Here is an 8,004-nt window from a genome sequence, read left to right on the forward strand (position 1 = left end):
TTGACCGGGTTCTTGCAAGCCTATAAGGTGAAACAGTCTCAGCCCCTTACAATCTCAAGGGCAACGGACAGGCGGAGTCATCCAACATAACTATCATGAACAACCTTAAGAGGAAGTTGGAAGATAAGAAGGGGGCATGGGCAGACGAGCTGAATCATGTACTATGGGCCTATCGGACCACACCTCGGTTGTCCACCCAAGAGACCCCGTTCTTATTGGCTTACGGGGTGGAGGCCGTGATCCCTTCTGAGATGGTGGCAGCTACAACACGAACAAGGGCCATGGAGGAGGGCTCAAACTGGAGAATATTAGCAGCGGATCTGAATTTGGTAGAGAAGAGAAGAGACATTGCCTGTATAAAGCTGGAAGAGTACCACCGGAGATTGCAGAGACAGTACAACAAGAGGGTCAAGTTGAGGCAGTTCCAAATAGGTGACCTGGTGCTCCGTCGAGTGACACCTAGTACCAGGAAGGAGAAAGATGGAAAGTTGGGTCCAAACTGGGAGGGACCTTATACTGTAGTGGATATCAGAGGGGCTGGCACCTACAAATTGCGGACACAGGAAGACAAGTTAATAGAGAAGTCATGAAACGTGAGAATGTTAAAAAAATTTCACACTTGAATGTAATGAAAATCTAAAGCAAGAGTATGTAGTTGTATGTAGATATATAATACGACATCACTTTTGAGAAGAGACTATAATTGTTAAGGGCAGGAATCCAAAATAAACGTAGGGCATGGAATACAAATGAGAGAGCGGAGGGGATGAGCCCTTCGCTAACACAAGGTCGGAATTGGGCCTGGGGCAAGACGAGTTGCCCCAACTAACTTTCTGAAGCTATAGATCCCGCGGAGTGGGATGAGCCTTTCGCGGATGAGAGATGCTAATCACACATGGGGCATGGAATCCAAGCATGGAGAGAGATAGCAGAGGGGATGATCCCTTCGTTGATACAAGGCTAGAGGTGAACCTGGGGCAAGATAAATTGCCCCAATTGACTTGCTAAAGCTATAGAGCCCGCGGAGTGGGATGAGCCCTTCGCGGAGGAGAGATGCAAATTACACATGGGGGATGGAATCCAAGCGTGGAAGGAGACAGCAGAGGGGATGAGCCCTTCGCTGATACAAGGCTAGAGTGGCGCCTAGGGCAAGAGGAGTTACCCCGACTAGTTTCATGAGACTACAGAGCCCGCAAAGTGGGACGAGCCCTTCGCGGATGAGAGATGTGAACTACACATGGGGCATGGAATCCAAGCAGGGAGAGAGACAGCGGAGGGGATGAGCCCTTCACTGATTTAGGGCCAGAAATAAGCTTAGGTAAAGATGAGTTGCCCCAGCTGCGTCCCGAGATATACTAACCATACGTGGGGTAGGGGACCCAACCTTCGTGAGGGATAGCGGAAGGAATGAGCCTATCGGTAATGCAATGCATGAGTGGAATAGGGAGCCCGTGGACAAGATATGCAATTTGCACATGGGGCATGGGGATTGGTTTACATTTGGCTGAATAGCCAAACAAAGAGAAAACGACAGGGCAAGGGAAATTTTTTATTTAGACAAAGAGACCAGACCACAGACGAAAGGTGGAATGGGGGAAAACTTGAAGATAGAGATACAACGCAGTTTAAACGAGTAGCAGAATCAAGAGATAAAGAGACAACAAACGCGCCAGACAAAATCAAACATCACATTAAAGAGAATAATATCAAAATATTAAGAAAACAATTAGTACTGCAATTAGCTGGTCGGGATGGGGTAAAAGTGACTTATTACAAAAAAAGAGGATCTCTAGTGCATCTCAGAGGGGGAGTCATTGGCAGACATTACATTAGTGACTTCTTCGGTGGGTGCAGTGGTGTTCTCTGTGGTGACATTCTCCAGGGTTGCAGCAGTGGTCTCTTCTATAGCCACTGCAGGGGTGGAGGTTTCTTCTAGCATCGGGGAGTTGGGGAGGGTCTCGGTGGCCGCCACCTCTTCTCTTGCGTCCTCAGGGGAGGCTACCACTAGGGTGGTGGGCCTTTCAGGAAGAAGCCACCCATCCTGTGTGAGTCGTGCAAGCTCCTCTTGGATCTTCTTGGTTACCCTTTTGTCGGCTAGAAGTTTGAAGGCGTTCGCGAAGGGCAGCCATGTCTGCTTGTTGTTATTTTAGGAGGGCGGCAGCAGCATCTTTGTGTTCTTGGTTGAGGGTGTCAACGGCTACCTGGTGTTGTTGAGTCAGGGCTACCAGATTGAGCTGGTGTTGTTCGAGGAGCATTTCCCTCTGACGACTCAGGCGGTTGTTGACCGTATCCATGTATTTTTGGTGAGATGACTCCGTGGACTGGAGCTCATTCTGGGCCTTGAGCTTAGCCAAGTTAGCAGTGGCTAGATCAGATTGGAGCCCAGCATAGGCAGCTTTTATGCCAAAAATGTCGTTGAGTTCTTTCTCTAGGGCGGCTAACTTGGTCTTGGCTCTGAAAAGGCCGCGGATCATGAAGGAAATGTCCAAGCTCACCTAGGATAAAAAAGAGAGATGCAAAAAAAAAAGAAAAAAGAAAAAGAGAGAGTGTACCCTCTCCCAGTTGGTATACAGAGAGGTACGGTGCTGATAAAAAGACCCCCCGTCTGCATAGGCGATGTCCTTGGGCAGATGCGCGTTGTAAAAAAGGGAAGAGGCTACATCCGCGTTGTCCAAAGTAGAGTCAGCTGTGGGCACCTTGCGGTTGCGCACATTGAAGATGGGGCAGAAGTCCTCTACAGGGGAGACCAGAGCTGCAGGTGGAATTGGTTCTTTGCCAGGCCGGCGTGTGTGTGTGTGTGGGGGGGGGGGGAGCGGAGGAGGTGGGAGGGTCACGAGATCTAAGGGAGTGAGAGGAGGGTCGAGGATGACGGTGGTGGGAGGAAGAGACGCGAGATCTTTTTCTTGTAGGTGGAGAGGCTCTGGGTTTCCGCTCTTTGGGAGGGGGAGGACGGTAAAATGGAGCTGAGAAATCGCGGAAAGTGTGTAGATTAGGGATTTGCAGCAGTGGGGTGGCAGTAGTTGGGTGGATGCCTAGGCGGTCGGCTTGAGCAGGGTCGAGATCTCGAAGTCTTTGGAAAAATAGGACAAGAGATGCCGGAGTAGAGTTGGGATTTGGATTCCGGCCTCCAACCTGCAAAACAGAGAATAACAGCGAGTTAGAGTATACACTACAAGAAAATAGGGCTTTAGCCACGGATGACCTAGAACGTTTGCCACGGACCAAAGCTGTAGGATAATTAGCCACGGTTGTTCTTCATTGGTATTGTAATAGTAGTTGTAGCATGGGTTGACGATATTTTGCAACATTTCTCCACGGTTAGTACGCGTAGGTGTTCCCACGGTTTGGACCGTTGGATCAGATCCTTGACACTATCTATTCTCTCCCACGGCTATACGACGCCGTCATAGATCCAAAATTGCTCCAAAATTTTGGGCGCGCACCAAAATTTCCAGCCCACAAAAACTCAAAATATTCAGAGAAATTTAGAAACTAATCTCACCTCTAGATTCCACTGCCTCTGTCACCATCTCTCTCATCTTCTTCCCTTTCAGTTCATCCACCACCACCACCTCGCTAACAGTTCATCACTACCGCTTCTCTCACGATTTCTCTCATCAAACATTAAAGGTAATGCTTACAACTGTTTAATTTTTAAGTGTTTATTTTATTAAAGGTTTCTCCTTTTTTTGTTTTGGATGGAAATTGAATAAAGGGTGTTTTTTTTTTTTGTTATTATTGGCAACTCAAAGGATAACAATAAAAAAACAACTGGATGGAAAAAAGACAGATACCTGTATATAAACATAAAGATTAAAACTATACCTTGGTCCTGGAACAATGAGAGTACACGCGCAAGTGAGGGGAGCCGTTATGAGTTGCCCGAAGAACATTATTCCCTATTAATTTGTGCCAAAGAAGAGCACTGATAGGGGAAGAAAGAGGTATTAGGAATCAAAACAGCAACAGTGGATATCTTACATGTAAATGACTGGATTAAGACAAGGTTCACTTATTATCGAAAAAAAGGACAAGGTTTCACTCCAATGAGGTAATGACATACTTATAGTAATCTGGGTTGGGGACAAAGTTTGTAGTATTCAGCAGACCATAGTTCCGCCAATTAACGATTCGCCGTCAAGGTCTTGTGATTGAAGGTTGATGTCATACCAAGTTGATCTAAATACACAAAATCAAACTCTTGGTCTTCATTGCCTTCAACTTTATCTTCAAACTATCGGTAATCAAAACACCTTTTTTCCATCTCAACTTACATACGATTTTCACTTTGGAATTAAGTGCGTTGTACGTACCACCAACAAACTAATTGAAGTTGTAGTTTGATATTTGACGTACGTTAGATTAAAGTTAGTATTTTTTAAAGTTGGGCTTTTGTTTTTTCACTGTTAGTCGATTGGGTTTCATTTATTTGATTTATTTATATGTGGATGTTGTTGTTCTCACTGGTTTAGTTCGGTTTGAGATTTGAGTGCTTGATTTGTTTGTTTATTTTAACTTGTATGATTGATGGTTTGCTGATAATTAAAGATGGTACTGTTAGTTTGTGATGAAAATAAGGTTGAAATTTGTTAAGTTTTGATCATGTTACTGCTATGTTACTGCTTTTGAGTGTTTTTCCTTGACTGTTTGTTTCATGGATGGTTTTTCAGAGAACAATTTTTTTTCCTAACTATATATAGTATTAATATATAACTATTAAATTACTGATTCTTTGTTGGTTTGAAACATATAGATAGAAACATATTTAATTGTTACGCATTTTTTTTCAGCTCAAGAAGGTATGCCTCAGTGCTTACAGGGTTCTCTTGTAGCGTTTTACTTACTACGGAGGTGAGATGCCAAACTATTAAATGTATTTTGTTATTGGTTGTATGAGTGAATAAAACAACTATGTGAAATGGGTTTATTTAATTTTCAATTTAGCTCATTTGGATATGCTCTCTTAATATATATTTTTTTCTAATCAATGTGACCTCCCTGGATGGCCGAGTTTTAGTTTTCTTAGTTTGAGCATATTGCACACATTTATTTATTTCAAAAATGGATTTACATTGATATTTGTTTTGGTTCTTGTCTCTTTTGCTTTATCCGTTACAAATATATTTTTTTCATTACAAATTGCTTAGGTTTTAAATACATATTTATGTGATTTTTGCTAGTCCGGTAAAATAATTCATTTTAGAGATTTTGTTAATTTGGTTAGACATTTTTGCTTGAGATGAGGGTTTGGGATAGGTTTATTCATGAATGGATCATGCTATTTATCTTGTATATAGTTTGAATTTTTGAACTTGTGTGATTCTTGTTTATTTGTAGATACGTCATGGAGGGTTTTTCTCCAACTGATAGAAGTAGTTGGGTCAATTTAGACTGCCATGACACCCGCTTTATAAATGGGGTAAACTATTTTATGGACTTTGTGGTAAAAAAACTACCGTAACAAGCTCTTAATGCCGTGTCCTTGTCGTGTGTGTAAAAATGGAGGGAAAGCAAAAACCTACGAACTCGTGAGGTATCACATCTATAAAAACCAATTCGACCCAACATATTTACACTGGATATTTCATGGTGAAGAAAGACATGATCCAAATGTGGAGTCCCATGGGAACTCTAATCTGCATGAGATGAATATAAATGATGCATTTACTACCGTGGTGAAGAGTTAGATTCATTTCTTGTAGGTCTCGGAGTTGATAATGGAGAGGCACCGGGATTTGATGATGCTCAATCAATATTGTCAGATAAGAACTTTGAAGAGGCCATGAGTGCTTTGTATCCTGGTTGCAAGAATTTCACTGTCTTAAGGTTTGTCAGAAAGTTGTTTAGAATCAAAGTTACACGTGGGTGGTCTGACATAAGTTTTACCGAGTTGCTTTAGTTACTTAAGGCAACGTTATCGGCGGATAATAAAGTTCTGAAAGACACGTATCGATCTGAAAAATTAGTTAAAGAGTTGGGGCTAACTTATGAGAAGATTGATGTATGCCCAAATGATTGTATTTTATATTAGGGGAAGAAAAATGAATTGTTGCAAGAATGTCCTACTTATAAGGTGTTGAGATATAAAATTGCAACAATTGAGGAGAGAAAAAACCGTGTAAGACTACCTGCGAAGCAGTTGTGGTACTTTCCAATTGGGGATAGGTTGAAGAGAATGTACGGTGTTGGTTGGGTAGCCAAAGCTATGTGTTGACATTCCACAAATAGATTGGGGGATGGTGAGTTGGGTCACCCAGTTGACTCATCATCTTGGAAACACATTGATAGGATATACCCAAGCTTTTCTTCCGAGCCACGTAATGTTTGATTGGGCCTTGCCACTGATGGGTTCAACCCCTTTGGAATGCAAAGCACATTGTATAGTTCTTGGCCAGTGATGTGTGTCACATATAATCTCCCTCCTTGGCTATGTATGAAACCGCAATTCACTATGCTAACACTGCTCATTGAGGGACGACGACAACCTGATAATGATATAGATATTTATTTACAGCCATTGGTCCATGAATTGCAATCCTTGTGGGATAAAGGAGTGTTAGTCAAAGATGCTAATAGGGGTGATGTCTTCAATGTGCGTGCAGTTCTCTTATGGACAATTCACGACTTCCCAGCTTTTGGGAACATCTCTAGATGTAGGACTAAGGGGAGATATGCTTGTCCCCCTTGTGGTCTAAATACATCTACTGTGAGACTTGTTCATGGGAGAAAAAATGTTTACCTTGGTCATAGACGATTTTTGCCGCAATTAGATCCAAATAGACTTGATATGAGAGAATCTACTTTCAACAAGGAAGAAGAGCTCTCAGTCACAACCCCCCGTGATTTGTCCGGGGAGAAGGTTAAAGAGTTAACTTCGAGAATCTCAAAGTGAAATGGGGAAAGTTAAAGAAAAGGAAACGGGGAGGTGGTGACTCTGAGGATGAGGAAGATGTGGTTGGGGAAGATGTGGACAGTGATTCTAGTTTTTTGAAGCAGTCAATATTTTCTAAACTTCTTCCATATTGGGAAGAACTCCCCGTTCCTCATAACATTGATGTGATGCACACTGAGAAGAACATATGTGAAATTCTTATTGCTTTGATATTGGACACGAAAAAAACCAAAGATAATCTCAATGCACGCAAAGACTTGAAACTTTTGGGGATAAAGAAGAAGTATTGGGTGACAGACAATAATCGTAAAAAGAGTGGAGTGTTCTGTCTTACACCTGCCGAGAAATCTTTATTTTTTACCACCTTAAGAAACATGCGCATACCTGTTGGTTTTAGTAGCAATTGGAGGATTATTGTCAAGGAGGGGTCCATGGAACTCAAAGGGATGAAGTCTCATGACTATCACATTCTAATATAACATTTGCTTCCTGTATTGATCCAACACGCATATAAAGGTCGGAAGGAGGCTCGGGCTGTTATATTGAGTTGTTGTACTTTTTTTTTTGTGCTTTATGCTCGAGGAGAATTGATGTTGATTCTTTGGTTATACTTGAGATGGGTATGGCCAGAACCTTATGTGAGCTTGAGAAGATGTGTCCTCCGTCGCTTTTTGTCATAGTGATGCATCTTCCCATTCATTTAGCCTATGAGGCCCGCGTGTGAGGACCAGTATTCTATCGATGGATGTATGTCTTTGAAAGGTATACTTAGATCAAAAACTTTTCACATTATTATTTGGTTTTATTTCTCATACTTTCTATTTAAGTTTTGTTATTTAAAGGTTAATGAAGCAGTACAAGGATTATGTTACGAATAAAGCACGCCCAGAAGGTTGCATTGCTGAGCCATACTTGAAGGAGGAGACAATGATATATTGTGGAGGATATGAAGGAGGTGGTTGTAACGCCCGTATTTAAAATACGTTTTTTCTATTTATTAATTAATTAAATTATTTATTTAAAAATCGACTGGATGGGATTTGGGATATGTGGGCCTGGTTTCTGGGTCAGAGTCTGTGATTGGGCTTGGGTTTTGAACCCAAGTATATATT

This window comes from Coptis chinensis, chromosome 3 (assembly GCF_015680905.1).
Source record: "Coptis chinensis isolate HL-2020 chromosome 3, ASM1568090v1, whole genome shotgun sequence".
Classification (NCBI taxonomy): Eukaryota; Viridiplantae; Streptophyta; class Magnoliopsida; order Ranunculales; family Ranunculaceae; genus Coptis; species Coptis chinensis.